Consider the following 20,774-nt stretch of genomic DNA (forward strand, 5'->3'; position numbering starts at 1 on the left):
AGTTGTGAGGGGATAACTTCAATGTGTATACGAGGGTGGAACTTAAATAGTGGCAACTATTTATTCACAACCGATAAAAAAGGGTGACATGTTTGCACCTGTTACTGTTCTTCAAAGTAGTCACCATCATTGTGTAGAACCAATTGCCAGCGATGTGTAAGGTGTAGTACACCATTAGCAGAGCCTGTACTGTTGATGGTGCGAATGGAGCAGTCTAAAGTTATGGTGATTCTCATGTAGGACTATGATGGTGTTATCCTAACGCTTTACATTCCTCCTAGGCAGACCATCGATGCACAGTATTACTGTTCATTTTTAAAGTATCACCTGTGACTAGCTTTGCAAAAGAAGCAGTGACACTTTCTGCGCAACCCACGCATCATTTTGTACGACAATGCGTGGGTGCATACAGCGCAAGCTGTGGCTGCTCTGTTTGGTCGATTGGACTGGGAATTACTGTACCATCCACCATACTCCCTGGACTTAAGTCTTTGTGACTTTGATTTGATTCCGAAGATGAAGGAATGACTTCGTGGCATTTGCTTTAGAACTGTTCCAGAGATTCAACAGGCAGTAGACAGCTCCATTCGCACCATCAACAGAACAGGCTCTGCTAACTGTATGCTACGCCTTCCACATCGCTGGCAATGGATTCTACACAGTGCTGGTGACTTCTTTGAAGACAGTAATGGGTGCAAACATGAAACTCTTTTGTATCGGTTGTGAATACTTAGTTGCCACTATTTAAGTTCCAACCCTCGTATTTCACAGAATTGTTTGCCTGAAGAAAAGATTGAAAAGCTCTGATAGTGAAAGTCGTCAAAAAATAGTGGTTGTAATGTGTGATATGTTCAATGGCTGACTTCATTACCATAGACAGATTGATGAATGTGTTCATAACAGTTCTTCTATAAAGTAACTGATAAGTAATTTAACTTGCCATTTCCCCCCTTCTTTCCATAGTATGGGACAGAGAATAGACATGTATGTATTACTGTAGAACTGCTTATTACATAACTCCTAACATCTAAGTCAACTGCCTAATTTAGTTTATTTATTTACTGTATCAGAGTAGTCAATAATATTGAGGGCATTTAATTTCCCTTCATTCTGTAAGCATGTAAAGGTCCACTTTATAAGTTCACATCTGCCTTGCTTGAAAATTTGTTGTCTTTGTACATTTTAACACTTATTTCCATCTTTATTTAATCTCTATCCATTTATATCCATTAATATTTAGTTATTTTCTTCTTTCAGAATTCGATAGCCCTACCCTGCAGCAAACCTTCTTGCTTACAAAACCTTACATGAATGTGTTTGTTTATATTCTCTAGTAAAATGATCATTATTTATTCACAGCATATAGTGTGCAGCACACAGTCTTCCTCTAACCCAGACTCCTCCCCCCCCTCTCTCTCACTCACACACACACACACACACACACACACACACACACACACACACCCACATCCCCCTCCATCAACCCTCCCAATTCTATAAGCACCACATTTCCCTTGCTTCATCTCTCATTGGCCATACAATTACATACAATTCCACATAAGAACCATGTTTTCTACTTTGTACCTACAATGCTTCCTCAGAAAATTTTAACATTTTCTCCTTTTCTTCATGTTCACTAAACATTACAAGCATTTTTTTGCCTTCTTTTCTCTTTCCCTTCTACCCTTCTCTGGGCCACCTGCTTTATATATTTTACTATATTGTCAATCTGTATCCATAACAATAACCAAAAGCAATCTATGATTTTTCCAGTTAGAAAACTTTAAATATGGTTGTGGTGATCTGCTCATCAAGTACTTTTTCCTTGAGGACTATTTTACTCTTACATAACATTTAACAAAAGTATTGTGAACTGAATCACTTGCTTTCACGAGCTCTGCATGTTTTCTGAGTTTTTCATTTCTATCCTTTTGAGCAAATATACACAACAAAGAAAGATAAAATGAATAAAATATTAATTTTAGTCATCAGAAAGGCAATAACAATTTGACAAACAGTGCATAAGTATCACTAATTTAGATGTGTGCATTAGAGTAAAAATCTTGAAGCTTACTGCTTCAGCTACCACAGGTACTACCACACACAATGACACACAAAACTTTTGCACATACAGTTTATTAAGTGTGGCAAGCTTTTAGTTTATGTTAGGAAAGTGTGCAAGAAATTGTGTGCAGTTATATTAACTTGTTAGAACTAAAATCAGGGACATGTTACATATTTCAGAAATTAGACCCAAAATTAATATTCTGACATGGTAAATTCATCAGAGGATAATGTGTTCTTTATGCTATAAAATGAAGAAATCTCAAACTTTAAGGCCTTACAATTGACAATTGCACTGAAGAAGACAGAAATGTTTACACATCCAGAGTCTTCTGATAGTAACATGTGAGAACTAATAATTTCTAATACTTTTGAGAAAGCAGTTTATCAATCACTTCTTCCTGAAAATATTGTAGAGATAACCTACTTCATCAACAATTATTCCATAATGCAATGGATTCTGTTAGTCAGATTAGGGTATATTACTGTTTGAATTTCATAAACTGACTATTCATGAAAGCCCTGCACATATTTGTAGGACATCTTAGGTAGGGTAAAATTGTGATAATATTCAACGTTGATATTATGGAAAGAAATAAGCTGCTGGAAAAGAGCATATTGACAAAAAGATTTTTGTGTAAAAATGTAATGGAAATTTCTACCAGAATGTAAATACTGGGTGTGGCATAACCAACTAAGCAGTTTCTATTGATTACCGCTGGGGCTGTGGTGGGGGTATGCAGTAGCACGTGGTCTTCTTTTGTTCAGTTATTGACCCCATTTCAGTAGCCAACATGGTCTGGACTGGTTCACATCATGGTTTTGTTGTTCACACTTATTACGAAAACAAAAGATGTGTGATTGCTACTCAACGAGCTTTTCACCAACGGTTCAACATTCCATGCAGCAATGCCATTCCTAACGCAAACACAATTTGGTCCTGTGTTCGGCAGTTGGAGGAAACTGGTAGCACACTAAGAATAGATACACATAACTGTCACAGATCCATCATAATGCTAGAAAACATGCAACAGGTGAGAACAGCAGTTCAACAATCGCAGCAACGTTCTGCTCAACGACATGGTGTTGCATTGGTGATTTCAGACCGCAGTTTGAGAAGGATTTTGCAATTCAATTTGGAGTTCCATCCTTTCAAAATAACGATTGCTCAATAATTATGCCCAGCAGACTGCCAACCATCAAAATCTGTGTGAGCAAATGCTTGCTCAGATCCCTCCAAATGCAGCTTTCATCAGTAGTGACGAGGCACATTTTCACCTTAGTGGGTATATGAATAAGCAAAACTTTCACTATTGGGCTGAAAATAACTCCCAAATTATTCATGAAAGACCGCAACATTCTCCTTAAGTGAGAGTGTGGTGTGCCATATCACAATTTGGTGTGGTAGGCCCTTACTTTTTTGAGGAGGATGGGGTGACCGTGACAGCGAATTCCACACATTATGTTTCAATGTTGCAAAATTTTCTGCAACCCAGAATGGATGAGATTGTTGAAGAACATGGATTGGGGGACTTGTGGTTCCAACAGGATAGAGCTACTGCTCACACAGCTTGAATTTCACTTGATATTTTGAGAGAAATGTTTCCAGGACGCCGTATCTCTCTGAGGGGTGATGTTGGATGGCCTGCACGGTCACCAGATTTGAGCATTTTCGACTACTTTCTTTGAGGATATCTGAAGGAAAAGGTTCTCAAAAGCTGCCCTCACATTCCACTAGAGTTATAAGAGCAGATTATTGATGAAGAGAATGCCATACTCCGCGATATGTGTGCAAGAGCTGCTCGAAACTTCAGGGATCGTCTACAATAACATATTGATGCTAACGGCCACCATCTTGAGGACATTATTTTCAAAACTAAATGAATGTACTAATTTAGAAAATAAAAACATTTTTTCTCTATACATCCAGATTTACCTTTTTATTGCTCCTTAAAACAGCTTAGTCGGTTTTGCCACACCCGATAGTTTAGGAGTAAAGAATAGTATAGGCATTGAGTCATCAAAACGTAAACATAAACAAGACTGAAAACTTTGCTAGCTTTCAAAAGAATCATTTTTCAAACTAGAGTACAACACACGCACGCATGCATGATTGCGCGCGCGCACACACACACACACACACACACACACACACACACACACACACACACACACACACACACACACACACATACACACGTCCCAGTATTGTGTAGTATTCATCTGTCACAATGCAGTGTACAGGTGTGTCTGTGTTACTGCATCCACAGAGGTAAAAAATCGGCATGATAAAGACTTTGTTGTACTTCTGGGAGGTGTAAACGACATCTTAAAAGGTAGAACAGTGAGTGTTATGTGTGATCTTAAAGAGTATCTTAGAAACCTCACTCATACAAATGTCATAATGATCAATATTCTGCATCACTGTGATCTTGTAAGATGATCATGTGTTAATATGAAAATAAAAAATGCCAACAATCAGTTTGCAAAAATTTGCACACATTTTAAAAATGTGACATGCGTTGATATAAGCAGTGTTGGACGTAGATTCCACACACAACACAAACTTCACCTGCATGGCTTAGTGAAAGAATATCTGGCAAACCTGATAACCAAGGAAATAAAAAACCAACAATATAAATTCAGAAACAAAATGATAACTGCATCACCATCACCAGACTTCATAACAAAAGCACTTCAAAAAGAGGTAAAATCATTAGAACCATCATCAGCACCAGCAAAGCATGTAAAAAGAGATGAAGTGTTGACAGAAAGGTGAACAGCAATTTGAACAACAAGAGAATGCAATTCACCACAGCCCAATGTACAGGTACGACCCGAGAGATGCAGAAAACCTGTCCTCAAGGATTTTTGGTATCTCACCACGACACGGGAATGAATATGACAGCACAAAATGTAAATAAAATTGTAATCAGTTCTAATTCCTAGTCACCTGCAAATTTTAAGCCTAAACACTCAGTGCTTTAGAAATAAATCACGAGAACTTGAGGTAGCAACGAATGGTGCAAACACTGACTGCATGTGCATCATGGAGCAGTGATGCAGAAGTTTTGTACTAAGTAGCATTAATATTCACCAATATAAGTTGGGAAGTCAGTATTGTAGAAAAAATTCCAAAAAAGGAGATGTATGTGTCTTTACTAAATCAAGTATCCAGTACAAAAGAAGGTGTGAAGCTGAATCATTGACTGTGGAAAATCATTTTGAAGCAGCAGCTATACAGTTGTATGAAATACAGGAAAAGTCATCATCATAGCAATATACAGACCACCTACTGGGGATACAGACATATCCATTAATAAATTAGAAACACTGCTTAACATTCTTTTTACTGAAAGAGCCATTGTAGTTGTCTGTGGGGATTTCAACATAAATCTTATGAATGGATGTAGGCTAAAAAATCAATTCCTAAATGTAGTTTCAATCTGTTTCAGACACATACATGAACCCACAAGAATAACATACAATACAAACAGTCTTATAGATAATATATTTTCAAATGTACGATCAACAGAAGTAGAAATAAGAAATACTGATTTGTGATTATCAGACTATAATGCTCTTGTCCTCAAAATTCCTTCAATGCCCTGCAAGAAAAAAGTGTACTTCATGCATAAAAGAAAATTTTCCATTGAAAACTGTGTAGAATTTAGAAATATCCTAACTAGTGAGTCCTGGGCAGAAGTGCTGTCCCTAACAAATACAAAAGATGCATATAACACTTTTTCTTCAATTTTCATGGGAAATTTCAAAATTTGCTTTCCGAAGAAGCTGTCAAGAACCACATCATATCACAATACAAAGCTGAGATCTTGACTCACAGCTGGCATCAAAACTTCTCGTGGATGTCAAAAGAGAGTAAATTCAAAATTGAAGACATCCACAGATCAACAGTTCACAAAAAATGTTAAGAAGTAAAAGAGGGTATATCGAAAAGTAATTGCCAAGGCAAAATTTATGAGTAATGACAACTTAATAAGTCAGTCTGGTAACAAATCAAAAGCCATATGGAGTATTGTGAAGACTGAAACAGGAAAGAGATGAGAAGACCAGGATATCATTCTTAAAAACATTGAAAATGTCAAAACTAAAAAACAAGATTTGCCGAATTACATCAACAATTATTTCATAAATGCAACAACTTCATTAAGCTCAATATTTACAAACCAAGAAAAACCAGAATTTCCAAAAGCTGCTTGTAACATGAGGCTAGATCTAACAGATGAACATGAAGTGTTCAAAGTAATAAAAAGCCTGAAACCTAAAATGTCAGCAGGAGTAGATGAGGCACCTGTTTATATCATAACAATGACAGCTGCACAAATCACAAGTCCCTTGACATACATAGCCAACTTATCGTATAGTGAAGGAATGTTTCCAGAAAGGATTAAAATATCAAAAGTGAAGCCATTATTCAGAAACAGCTACAAGCATAAGGTAGAAATCTATTGGCCAATATCCCTATTTCTCTCATTTTTCAAAATAATAGAAAAATTAATGAAGCATAGAATCAACAAATATCTAAATGACCTTAAGTTACTAAATAGAAATCAGCATGGCTTCCGGGCAGGTAAAAATACAGAAACAGCACTAATGTGCTACACTGAACAAATAATCAAAAATCTAGAAAAAGACAATAATGTAGTAGGAGTAAATTTAGATCACTCCAAAGCATCTGACACTGTCAATCATGGCATTCTTCTAGAAACACTGTAAGCATTAGGTATGCATGGGACAGGGAAAAACACAGATTGTAGGACTAATATCAGAATACTTCAACCACAAAATAGATTTTGTATCAGAAAAAAGTGGAAATAGGAGTGCTGTAAGGCAGTATTCTAGGTCCCTTATTGTGCCTTATCTACGTAAATGACATTCACACCTCAGATGGAGCAGCAAAGGCCATACTGTTTGCAGATGACACTAGTGTGATAATAGGTGCACCAAAGCAAAAGCTGCAAACAACTACTGATCAAGTAATGAAGAATGTCCACACTTGGTTCAATGCAAACTAGTTGACATTAAATGCAGTGAATATAAATTAGGGAAAACAAAAGTAAAGCCTTAGGGCAAACAGACTATCCAGTTACAATACTGTTAGTATACATGTATAAAAAGTTGTATTCCTGTGTCTTGTATAGACAAGTATCATTCTTTGTACATTTTTTTATACTATTTTGTATGTATTATTCTTTGTACTACTTAATGTAAAATTTTATATGTCCCTGTTCCATAATTTGTTTCCCATAAGAAGTGACGGAAAACATCATAAAATATAACTATGACAAGCAGGACAGTGTTGTAATCTGCGCAGGAGCTAAAGACATTTACGAAAACAATGCTATGAAAATGTATAAACAGCTCTTGAGTCTTTTGCTAGTACTGTCAAATACAAACATTTTACTGGTGAACTTTACCCACAGGCATGATTTACCTGAATGGTCATGTGTGAATAAGGAAATTCACAGAATTAATGCGAAACTTAATAGTAGTTGTAGGCTATTCAGCAATGTGAAATTAATTGACTCAAGCACACTTGACAGAGAATGTTTTACGAAACATGGGCTTCACCTTAACAGAAATGGTAAGGCCAGGTTAGGAAACTTAATAAGGGAAGCAATTAAATGCAATTACAAAGTGACAGCCACTGAACTGGGATGGTATAAATCTCCAATAGCAGAAACACCAGCAAAAACAGGAGCAGCACGCAAATGGACCATCCAAAAAACAGTAGCAATAGAGGAACCTACTACTGAACCAACAGCACGAAGAATCCTGTCAGCACCACCACCACATCCACTACCATTACCACCACCACCAGCACCTCCGGCCACAGAAGCACCAGCAGCAACAACAGCAGCAGCAACTGAACCAACAACAACAGTAGCAGCAGCAACAAAACCATCAACAACAGTTGCAGCAACACAACACTGCCTAAGGAGGAGTCAAAGACAAGGTACATCCACATCATTAAATAAGGATTTTTTATGGCTTCAGACAAAGAAATGGAAAAGATTGTGACAAATCAGCAAGAAAATTTGCAGATAAGTCACAACTACTATGGAAAAAGCAGCACATTACCAGGTAATGACAAAAGAAAAAATACTTGCAAAACAGTCAGGATAATGTGTCAGAATATTCAGTGCCTCAGAAACAAAGTACTAGATCTAGAAGTAGCTTTAAGTAATCTTGCTGATGTCTCTTGTATTTGTTTATCTGAACACTGGTGCAAGGCTAGTGAATTAAGTCTCATAAATATAAACAAATTTAATTTAGCAACACATTATTGTCGAAGTGTTTTTAAAAATGGTGGGGTATGCATTTACTCTAGAGTAGGACTGCAGTTCAAAGTGAAAACAGAATTGGACCATCTAAATATAGAAAAACATTTTGAATCATGTGCCATAGAGTTAAAAACTGAAGAGAAGAGTGAAAAACTAGTTGTCATTACAGTATATAGATCTCCACTGGGTGACAAAAACATATTCTTCAAAAAAATAGAAGCAGCATTAAACACTTTTTATAGTAATGAAGTGAAATTATTTTTATGTGGAGATTTTAATATTAACCTGTTAATTGAAAGTGATGAAAAAAGACAGCTTTTGAGTATACTCAGCAGCTTCCACATGAAACCACTCTTTACAGATGCCACCAGAATAACAGAACTGTCATCTTCTCTTTTAGACAATATTTTCTCAAATATGGAGAATGGTATCACTGAGCCACTAAACGTAAACTTAGGTCTTTCGGATCACAATACACTATTAACATACATAAATTACTCTATCCCCAAGGCAGTGAAATATAAGTGGGGATACAAAAGACACTTCTATACAGAAAAAGTAAATACTTTCATCCAGTTGTTAGCTAATGAAACCTGGGAAGATGTCTTTGCACAAATTACAACCGAGGAATCTTTCAATGCTTTTTCTAGTACATTCATGTCCCTATTTGAGATGTGTTTCCCAAAAAAGCTCACAAAGATCAATGTCATGCCTAGGAACACAAGCCAGTGGATAACACCCGCTATTAGAGTATCTAGTCAAACACTAAAACATATTAGTCAACTCAAAAAAGATAACAAAGATGAACACTTCTCAGATTATGTTAAGACATACAAGAAAATTTACAGGAAGGTGATCAAAAAAGCCAAGACAATGCACAATGACAGTGTAATTGCTGGGTCAGCAAACAAATCAAAAGCTATATGGAATGTAGTAAAAAAAGAAATAGGCCCAAGCAAAAATGTTAGAAATCCAGATGACTTTGTTTTAAAAGATGATCAAGGTGTGCTAGTCAGAAATCGTCCTTTAGCAAATTACGTTAATGACTACTTCATAAATAGTCCAATCAATCTGCATAAAAATTGTCCTAAGATTAGTAGAACATCAATCCCAGAAGAACAAAGTGTGAATTCATTATTGCTACCTCCCACAAACAAATTGGAAGTTAATCAAATAATAAAAACAATGAAGAATAAAATGTCCTCAGGGATTGACGAGATACCTTGCTCAGTCATGATGAGATGTGCTAGTGTTATATCAGACCCACTCTCACACATCATAAACATATCATTTTCGGAAGGCGTCTTTCCACAACGATTAAAAATTGCAAAAGTAAAACCATTGTATAAAAAGGGCAATATACATGATGTGGGAAACTATAGACCAATAGCTTTATTATCGGTATTTTCAAAAGTAATAGAGACAGTCATGAAAAACAGAATTACAAATTACCTCGAGAAATTCAATCTATTGTCTGTAAACCAACACGGCTTCCGCAAAGGAATGAGTACAGAGTCAGCCATCACCCAATTCATTGAAAATATTGTAACGGGGCTAGATAAGAACAACAGTACAATAGGAATAAATTTGGACCTCTCAAAGGCATTCGATACTGTCCAACATGATATCCTGCTAGACAAATTAGAATATGTCGGTATACGAGGAGTAGCTAAAAAGTGGTTTCAGTCATATCTCCATAATAGGAAACAGGTAGTAGAAATTGCAACAACAAACAGTAAAAACCAAAGTATTGTTTACAGATCGGATATTCAGACTGTGCCAATAGGGGTACCGCAGGGGAGTGTTCTAGGACCTCTCCTATTTCTTCTTTACATAAATGATATCAAGATTCCAGTAAATGGTACTCATATAACCCTGTTTGCGGATGACACAAACATTGTAGTAACTGACATAAACCGGGTATTGCCAACATCTGCAACCAGAGTTATAGAATATTTGCAAAATTGGTTTGAAGTGAACAAATTAACCATAAATATCTCTAAAACTAATTATATCCATTACAGGAAAGCAAAGTCACACTCTGATCTAGATCTCAGAATACAAAATAAAGAAATTGTGAGAGTTGCTACCACAAAATTCTTAGGTGTACATATAGATGAAAATTTAGACTGGAAATCCCATATCCTGTATCTCTCACATAAGTTAAGTTCTGCTTGCTTTGCTTTACGCGTTATTAGCTTTGTATGTAGTAGGGAATGTAGCAGAGCTGTTTACTTTGCTTATATACATTCTGCTATTACCTATGGCCTCATCTTCTGGGGTCATAGTAAGAAAAATCTCAAAACCATCTTCACTCTACAAAAACGAGCTGTTAGAATAATTACCAACAGTTCAAGGCTAACTCCTTCAAAGCAATTATTTAAACAGCTGAATATTCTACCCCTACCGTGCCTCTATATACAGAAAAGCGTAATTAATATAAAACAAAATATTAACAATTTCCAATCCAACTCGGATCTACATACTTACAACACAAGAAAGTGCAATGACGTTCATATAAAAAGAGTTAACAAGGCTTTGGCGCAGAAACAAACAAACATACAAGGAAGTAGATTGTATAACAAACTACCAGTAAAGTTAAAAGAAATAAAAAAATTGTCTTCATTTAAAGAAGCAGTATTCAAATTTTTAATGACCAACTGCTATTATAGTGTAAAAGAATACCTGGAATAGCTCCATACTAAACCATCATATTTATGTACTCTGTGCCAATAGTAATTTTTATCTGACTGTTGCTATGATCTAAATAAATAATATGTACAAAAGTGCTAGAATTGTATGTGTTATATCTAAATATCAACTGTGTATTCCATGTAAAAAGTCTTTCTCATACATCAATGTAAATAATCAAAGTTGTACATGCTATTTCAATGCGGTCTGATGTTACATAGTCTACTATGCACATCTGTATTTTGTATAGTATTGTTCACCCTATATGTGTGTATATATATACTATGTATTTTTTTTGACGAAATCCATGCAATGTAAATTGTCTCTGGATGAATAAACTACTACTACTACTACTACTACTACTACTACACGTATTTGTGGACAACATCCATACAATATTTATTGTCTGTGGATGGATAAGTAAATAAATAAATAAATACCTTTACTCCTGAACTATTTACTGGAATAAAATATTTCTTTAGAAGAAAACCATTATGTATTTTTTCATGATAGAAATAAAAGTTCTAGCAACGGTTTGTAAAATGTTAGTATATGAGCCATTTACAATTCTGAGACTGGAAATCAAAGTCACTTTAGCTTTTGTCCATTTTCTAGTATACCACTTGGTAGAGGGCATGGGAGGGGGAGAGGAAAGAGAGAGAGAGAGAGAGAGAGAGAGAGAGAGAGAGAGAGAGAGAGAGAGAGAGAGAGAGGGAGGGAGGGAGGGAGGGAGGGAGGGAGGGAGGGAGGGAAGGAGGAGGAGGAGGAGGAGAGAGAGAGAGGGGGAGAGAGAGACAGGGAGGGATTACTTACATAACTAAGGAAGTATCAGCCAGAGAAATAGAGAGATTACTTACGTAACTAAGAAGTGTCAGCCACAGTTTATTAATGTATGACTGTTTTCAACCTCAAACTAAATTATTACAGTATGACAAGATTCAGCAAAGGCAATCAAATTTGCTCAAGAAGATCATATTAGAAAGTTGCAGCTTGATCCTCATTGTTTTTGTTCTCATAGCGTCCCAACGTTTGGCCAGTAGTTTTCTGTAGGTTATTTCCATTCATGGCACGTAATACTAATGACTATATTCCTGTTTCCATTCAAGCAAAATAATATACATTTTTAAATGAGTTTGAATAATGTATGGAGTAAAGGTAATCAGTCATCTTACAGCTGAGGAATTAATCAGTCGACATGCACATATAAGACTGAAAATGTTTCTGAGCTTTCTGGCAATGTCCTCCTCCTTCAGAGCTAACTAGTACAAATCACATATCCACATGCTCGGCTACATAATCCCAGCCAGCTGCTGCTGTTGTTTATCTGTGGTGATCACCTACTGATTGCTCAACACCTCAACTGCATGGTGATTGGTTGCCATTAATCCTTACATTACTTGTGTTCAAACCAGAACATCCCATTATCATATTTATATCAGAATGTGACTCCATTCCGAACGGTTATATTGTGTCAGCTGTCTTTTATATAAGTCTACTTGATTTATGAGATACAGATGCATCTCAAACAAAATGAACTGTTGCTTGTTCCTGGTAAATTCCATCATGCAGAAACCACCATTTGATGCAATGCACAAGGTATGATGACAACAGTTTCCATTAAAACATTCTGCTAATGCAATGCATTGAAACTGAATGCTATGTTTTCTTGCCAATACTACTTGTGAAATAATTCTGATGTACAATAACTTACAATCAAGTATAAATAGAGACAAGGAAGCCTTTCATATGTACACTTTTCTTTATAAGATATAATTCAATTAATTTCTTAAAAATGTGCATATGGTAGTTGAAGACATGTGTGAAGAGTGAACATTCATAATAAATACATACTACAATTAAAATCACAGAGATCTCATCTGTAAAGGAAATATAGTGTTTACTGTCATTGACAGCAAAACAATGATTTACTTATGCCATATGTAACAACTGAGTCGTATAAATGTGTTTTGTATCTGGCCTCTACAAGAGCCAGACACTAACACTTATATATCTGCATCTACATCTACATTCTGAAAGCACCCATGAGGTGCATGGAAGAGGGTACATCCCATTGTACTAGTTACTACGGTTACTTCCCACTCCATTCACTTATGGAGTACAAGAAGAATGATTGTTTCAATGTCTCTGTGTGTGCAGTAATTATTCTGATCTTATCCTCATTATCCCTATGTGAGTGATACGTAGGGGGTTGTAGTATATTTGTAGAGCTGTCATTTAAAGCTGGTTCTTGGAAACCTTGTTAATAGACTTTCTCAGAATACTTTCTGTCTACCCTCAAGAGTCTTCAAGTTCAGTTCCTTCAGTATCTCTGTAACACTTTCCCCATGGATCGAACAAACCTGTAACCTTTCATGCTGACCTTCTCTGTATGTGTTCTATATACCCTGTTAGTCCTATGTGGTATGGGTCACAAACTCTTGAGCAGTATTCTAGAACCAGTTGACAAGTCATTTTTAAGCAATCTCCTTTGTAGACTACCAATAAACTGAATCTCCCATGTGCTTTACACATGACTGAGTCTATATGACCATTTAATTTCATATCCCTACAAAGCATTAGACCCAGGCATCTGTATGTGTTGGTTGATGCCAACAGCAATTCTTTGATCTTATAGTCATGAGATACTACAGGTTTTCGTTTTGTGAAGGGCACAATTTTAATTGCTGAACATTTAAAGAAAGTTGCCAGTCTTTGCACCACTTTGAAATCTTATTAAGATCTAGCTGAATAGTCATGTTCCTTCTTTCAGATAGTACTTGATTATAGATAACTGTATCATCTGCAAAAAGCTTGAGGTTATGATCAATATTGTCTGCAAGTTCATTAATATACTACGGGGACAGCAATACTTCCAACAAACATCCATGGGACACACCTGAAATTACTTCTACATCTGACGATGACTCCCCAGCCAAGATAACATGCTGCATCCTCCCAACCAAAATGTCCTCACTCCAGTCACAATTTTTTTTTTTTGAGATCAGAATATGTTCTAAATTCAAAACAAATTTATTTCAAGGATAAGCACAGTTGTTTGTCTGAGAGAGGGGCTAACTCAGCCGCAAATTCAGTATAAACTCTGACAGGGATTCCATCTGGTCATGGAGCTTTGTTCAAATTCAATGATTTTAGCTGTTTCTCAATACCACTGACACTAATATTTATTTATTCACATTTCAGTCGTACAAGGGCTTAACAGGGGCAATTCTCCTGGGTTTTCCATTGTAAAAGAACATTTGAAAATGGAGTTAAGCTTTTGCTTTGCCGTCGTTGTTTCAGTTCCTTTCTATTTCATGACTGACTGGACACTAACTTTGATGCCACTAATAGCGTTTACATTCAACCAGAATTTCTTTGGGTTTTGTGAAATATCACTTGACAATATTCTGATACTACAGTCATTGAAGATATCAGGCATAGCTCTCTTGACAGCCAAACACATTTTATTCAGCATCTCTCTATCTATAGCCCAACACTTTGTCTTACACCTCTTATGCAGTTGCATCTGTTTCTGTAGAAATTTCTTTACAGTGACTGTGTACCACAGAGGTTCCTTCCCATTATGAACTGTTTTACAGGTACATATCCCTCCAGTGCATAACTAACTATTCTTTTAAACATGAGCCACAGTTCCTCTAAATGTTCCTGTTCTGTGCTAAAAGTCCTCATTGAGATGTGACAATACCAATTTTTTTTATATAGTTTATTGGACACATATATCTTTGTGCTCATTTTAGTTGTCCTTTGTGGTTTGGTAATTACCGTTGCCACAGTTGCTTCATGGTCACTGATACCACTTTCGATGTGGACATCCTCAAAGAGATCAGGTTTATTTGTTTCTATTAGATCCAATATATTTCTGATGCAACTGGTCTTCCTAAGTATCTGTTCAAGGTAGTTTTCAGAGAAGGCATTTAGTAATGCTTCACAGGATGTCTTGTCATGCCCACCACTAACAAAACTGTATTTTTACCAATTAATTTTTGAATAATTAAAGACTCCACTGATGATTACAGTATTCCTGGGGAATTTACATGCAAATCAACTGAGATTTCCTCTAAAGTTTTCAGTTACATCAAGAGATGAGTCTAGTGGGCGATAGAAGGATCCAACTATCGTTTTATGTCCACCCCTGATACAGAGTCTTACCCAAACAATCTCACATGCAGTTTCAATTTCTATCTCGCTGGATTTGAGTTTCTTGTCTACTGCGACAAATATACCATGTCTATTTCGCATTTGTCTATCCTTTTTATATAAATCTAAATTTTCCACAAAAATCTCACTGCTATCAACATCAGGTTTCAGTAATCAGGTTGATCATTCTGATCATATATGAAGGACTATTTTTAATGTAGATGTTTTTATTTTATGATTAAGTGAAGTACATATGTTTTTTGGAAAACACATTACAGCAGAATTACTTTTATTCTTATTCCACATCTTGTTTGACTGTCATAATGTTTAGCTCTGGGTTAACTTATTCTGATCCCATCACATTATTTCTATTTTTATGCCTCTCTTATTTATATTCAGATCCAGAACTAGATGACACAGTAATTTACTTTCATGTCTATGTCACTTCTCTTTATTTGAGGCAAATGTAATAAACAGTTTTGCACAAGAGTAAGTAACTCCATTTTATACTGAAGTGACATGCAGAGTCCACATGGAATTTCTTTTTATTTTGTTTACCACAACTGTGTAGAACCATTCAGACCTGGCTTTTGTTATCACAAATAAACTGTACTAAAAAGTAAATATATTTGAAAGTAAATGTAACGATTTCAATTTCACGTGAGAGGCATGCAAGGTGTCTAGTTGTCAACTCAACAGCATTATTATTGCTCATTCTAACAAAATATATATTTAATGACTTTACCTCCACTGTCTAAATGACTATGCCATTAAGCAGAAGGAAGTGAAAATATACAAAGTATGCTAGAATTTTTGTCTGTACGTGAGGACAGTGAGACTAATTTGTAAGTTCAAAGGAGACTGAATTCAGGAGAATTAATTCAGAAGGAGACTGAAGACACAAGGAGACTGAATACAGAATTTAGTTAAGAACTTTGTTTCAAAAGAAAGATTAGAGATATGTTTCAGCCCATTAAGGTCATCTGAGGTGTATGTAATTGTCCACTATATCGCTGAGCCAGAATAATATCACCTCTAGCCAGTTGATCATGTAGATGTGAATGGTCTCATGAACAACTTTCCAATTTTTACGTAGTGTTGGTCCATCCAAAGGCTCACTCTTTCAAGATGTGGATGCTATCACATGAAATGATCTCCAAAGGACTCTGAATCAGAAGCATTTCACTTCTTCAACATGGCAACACTAGTTGTTGCCAAGCTTGCCTTACCTCCTTTCTTCCATGGAAACTTTTCACCTAATCTGCAGTTTCCATACAAATAATTCATATAGCCTAAGCAAATTTAGGTTAACAGTGCTTTCATCTCCTTTGGGCAGTTAGAGTGTAAATCCTAAATGTAATAAACTCCAAGATGCAATTTACAGATGTACTGATTATTTGACAACTGTTTTTAGACCCTTGCAAAGCTACTCTCAGATCATCTCATCCATGTAAATAAAGGAAATGTTGGCCATCCCCTGAAATGTATCAGAAGTGGGTTAGAAATCACTGAAGGCTGCTGCTTCATTATTGCCTCAAAGTGTGTCAGTATTTATTGTCAACAGTTATGCTGAACAGTACTAGGAGCACATACAAAGAACTGTACAGAACCAGAATATTAAAGAATTTACATTTTAAACAAATTAAGTTTAGATAGGATCACTCCTGATTAGAGTGAACCACACAAGTGCTCTAATTTCACTCAGTATGTAATGCATTTCTTCAGATTTTTTGGTACCTTTTACTCTGATTTATCACATCAGTATTTGCTGCAGTTATTGGACATCAGTTTTGTCATTACCACTGTCTTACTTTAAGTTGTTTTTGACCTATCAGTAACTATTGTTTCCCAGTAATGCTTTGTTTCTCTTGTTCAAATACAAACAGTGAATACTGAGAACTATTACTGCTGTTCATAATTATATTTTGGTTCTCTCTTTTCTCTTGTCATTGTACATGGTATTATTATTGTTAAGTTTCAGACATTATTTGAGCCTCCGTACATTAGTTTTATCTCCCTTTTCATTTTTTAGCTTTCAAGGAAGAGCTTTCACTCATAAATCATTAGAACACGCATTGATTAGTGTTAACATTTCCTGTGGCATATCATTCTGGAAAGTATGGAAGTGTTTTCTGTCTTGGATTTCAGTATCTGAATGATTCATTTTAGTTTGCAGTCTTCATCAAAATAACTTCATTTTTAGAGATTTTTGTGTTTCTTGGTTTCTATTTTCAATACTAAAGTAAAAATCTGCAATTCCAAAGGTTTTATTTCCAGTAGACATATCTTCATGTGCCTGTTTGCTTTGTTTTGGTCAGTAATTCATCCAAACCTAGTCTATTTAACTAAGTTCATCCTCATTTACATCCTTTATATTAGAGCTTTTAAGTCCTGATCTGAGGAAAAAGTAGGCTCACAAAATTGAAAGTGATGTTGCTCCTGAGACAAATCTTCAAACATAACCACTGTATCTCAGACCTACTTTCTGGCAGAGAAATACAAGTAAATGGAGGAAGAGGATCTACTATTAACTTCTTACACTATAAAATGATGATTCAATAGATGGATGTGTCTACTGTATCACACTCAGTTTTATTCTGGGGTGACTTTTCCATTAATTTTTGTTTCTTTTCTAATAGTTCCATTATTTACTTTATGGCTTACTTTTTAATCTCAGAATTCTAGTTGAGAAGGAGTATATACTACTGGTTGGAAGTGCTGTTATGGGTAAGTGTATTTCTGTAGTACTCAGCACTGTCCCAGGATAGTACACTGTAATTTAACAACAGTCTAAAATATGCATAGTAAATCAGCACATTTTCACTCACATTAATAAATCAGTACATTTTCACTCATGTCCACTGAAAGGGTAGAACACAAATGTGAAAGTTCACCAAACTTTGTTTCTTAGGTTCCTTTAAACTTGTGTTCACAATTCACGTGACAGTCTCTCCTTAACTTTTTGTCTATAGTCTTTCAAAGTTGTAAAAAACATTATTACAGGTTGTCTTGAGACATGTGACGTGAGCTGCATCTATTTGGAAAGTAATTATTCATATGAATATTGATACAAAGGGTGGTCCATATGTGTGGAACCACACTTCTAAAATGTAGGTATGTAAGCAGAAATTGAAAGTCAAGTAGTATCAGATGGGAGACAGAGGAAACCTGAGAGGCTATGTTACCGGCATGCCAAAATCAAACAATGGAAACTCCAGGTAGGGATATCAACACAGTAGGAACAGATAGATTACTACTTACTGTAAACAAGACATGTCAAATTGCAGACAGGCGTGATTAAAAGACACTCACATATAGCTTTCGGCCACAGCCTTCATCAGTAAAGACACACACACACACACACACACACACACACACACACACACAAGCAAGGAAACCTCGCACACACAGAGAATGCCGGCATTCTGGTCCAAGACTATGGAGCTGGCTGTCGTGTGTGTGTGTGTGTGTGTGTGTGTGTGTGTGTGTGTGTGTGTGTGTGGTGTAAGGTGTGCTTGCTTGTATGTGCTGGTGTAAAACCTATATGTGAGTGCCTTTTAATTGTGCCTGTCTGCAACTTACCAGCATGCCAGCCATTGCAAAATGGGCCAACTTGAATGCAGCTCATAATTTTCAAATTATGTCAAACAGATAAGAGAATTACATGGGAGAAACAATAGTGCCCTTCACTTGAGCAAAGCTTTTTTCTTCCTCAAGTTATTACTGATGTTCCTTTCTTACACACAACATGAAAGGTGATGGTATTAACACAAGCCAAACACATTAAGATTGTCCAGATATCAGGAGAAGAGCGCTTGGATTGTGACAGAGGATTTCAACCAATGTCACCCAGACAGACCATCCATTACAGACAATGTGGTGGTGAAACTTCTTGCAAAATTCTGTGAAACTGATTCCGTGGCAGACAAACCGAAAGCTGGATGCCTGAAAACTGTTATTGACGCAGCAATATAAACTGCTGTTGTGGCACTGTTCAGTAAGAGTCTAGAGTGCAGTACTCACTGCATTTGAAATGAAACTGAGATCAGCCATACAACAATAATGAGAATTTTTGCAACATGCAAATGGCACCCCTACAAAATGCATATGTTACAAAATGACACTGAGGATCACCATCAGTTTCAGCTTGCAGAATGGATGACGTGCATGCTGGATGAAAATAGTCACTTCCCGTGTGATGCATCCTTTACATATGAACGTTCTTTCTGTATTTATGGAGAAGTGTACAAACATATTCACATATACTGGTCAGAAGTCAACCCTCACTAGATGGATCCCTCGAAGATAGTTGCTACATAAAAAGTAATGGCCTTCTGAGAAATATGAGGTTCTCAAAGTACACTAATAGCAGCATGTTATTTGGAGTTGTTATACAAAGATATGTTACAATCACTGCTGTTGAAGACAGGACATTTCCAACTTTCTTTCAGCATGATTGTGCTCCATATATTTATTCATTGGCTATCCAAGCACATCTGGATATGGGTAGGTGATAGAGGTCCAGTGGAGTGGTTACCACATTCCCCAGATTTAAGTCTCATAGATTTCTATCTGTGAGGACATGTGGAGGAAATTGTACGCAGCAAAGATCAGCAACTTTGCACACCTCAGGGAGCAAATTTTTGATGTCCATGCTTGTTGGTTAAACTTTGTTGGTTAAATTCTATGAGGAATATGTGAAGTGTTAACAACAGTCTACAATGTACCAGACAACACATAGAGCCTGTGGCCTTTATGCATTACCACCAGCATTGGTGTCGTTCTGTACAAAAGCAATGAAACTTGGCAATGAATAAAGTTATGGTAAAATGAAAAATACCGTTACATTTATCATGTAATTCTGAATATGTTTGATATTATACATGGACCCTTTTATTAGAAAATTATGAGTTGCATCCAAGACTGCACCTTTTAAAATTTCCACCATGTAGGTACACCACACAGTCCAGCCTCAGCAGCCAGAGACAGTGGCAGAGTGTATGTGTGTGTGTGTGTGTGTGTGTGTGTGTGTGTGTGTGTGTGTGTGTGTGCAAGTGTGTGTGTGTGTGTGTGTGTGAGTGAGTGAGAGAGAGAGAGAGAGAGAGAGAATTGTGCTTGTATGAATGTATGTGTGTTTTTTACTTCAGAAGAAGGCCTTTCAACCAAAAACTTAAATGTGTAGCAGTCTTTTTATTGTGCCCGTGAACAACTCAGCATCTCCTCTTTATGGCGAGCAGCAATCTATCCCTCTCAAAACTTTGTAATTACAATAATTCTCACAACCACATTTCAAATATTGCAGAATTAAGTTATGAAACAGACTGAAAAGAAATTAATGAACGATCGAATTATCCCAACATATTTGTGTGCTTGTCACCAAGATTTGGCAACATAGAAGTCCTGCCATTGAGTCCTATTACATACTGTTTGCTTTCTACTTCATCAGTGAAATCGTCATTGTTTGATGGGATTTATTATCTTTCTATGAGTACTACCAGTCTCACTGGTCATAGTTTATTGTGCTTGTAATTGCAACTGTGGAAAATTCTGTAACAG

At 36.2% G+C, this 20,774-nt stretch overlaps 1 protein-coding gene across 6 annotated transcripts in view; it reads right to left on the reverse strand.

Moving 5' to 3' along the window:
• LOC126182750 (golgin subfamily A member 6-like protein 22) overlaps positions 1–20,774 on the reverse strand; it is a 352,202-nt gene that overhangs the window by 55,723 nt on the left and 275,705 nt on the right. The gene's annotated exons all lie outside the window — the stretch shown is intronic.

Source organism: Schistocerca cancellata, chromosome 1 (genome assembly GCF_023864275.1).
Source record: "Schistocerca cancellata isolate TAMUIC-IGC-003103 chromosome 1, iqSchCanc2.1, whole genome shotgun sequence".
NCBI lineage: Eukaryota > Metazoa > Arthropoda > Insecta > Orthoptera > Acrididae > Schistocerca > Schistocerca cancellata.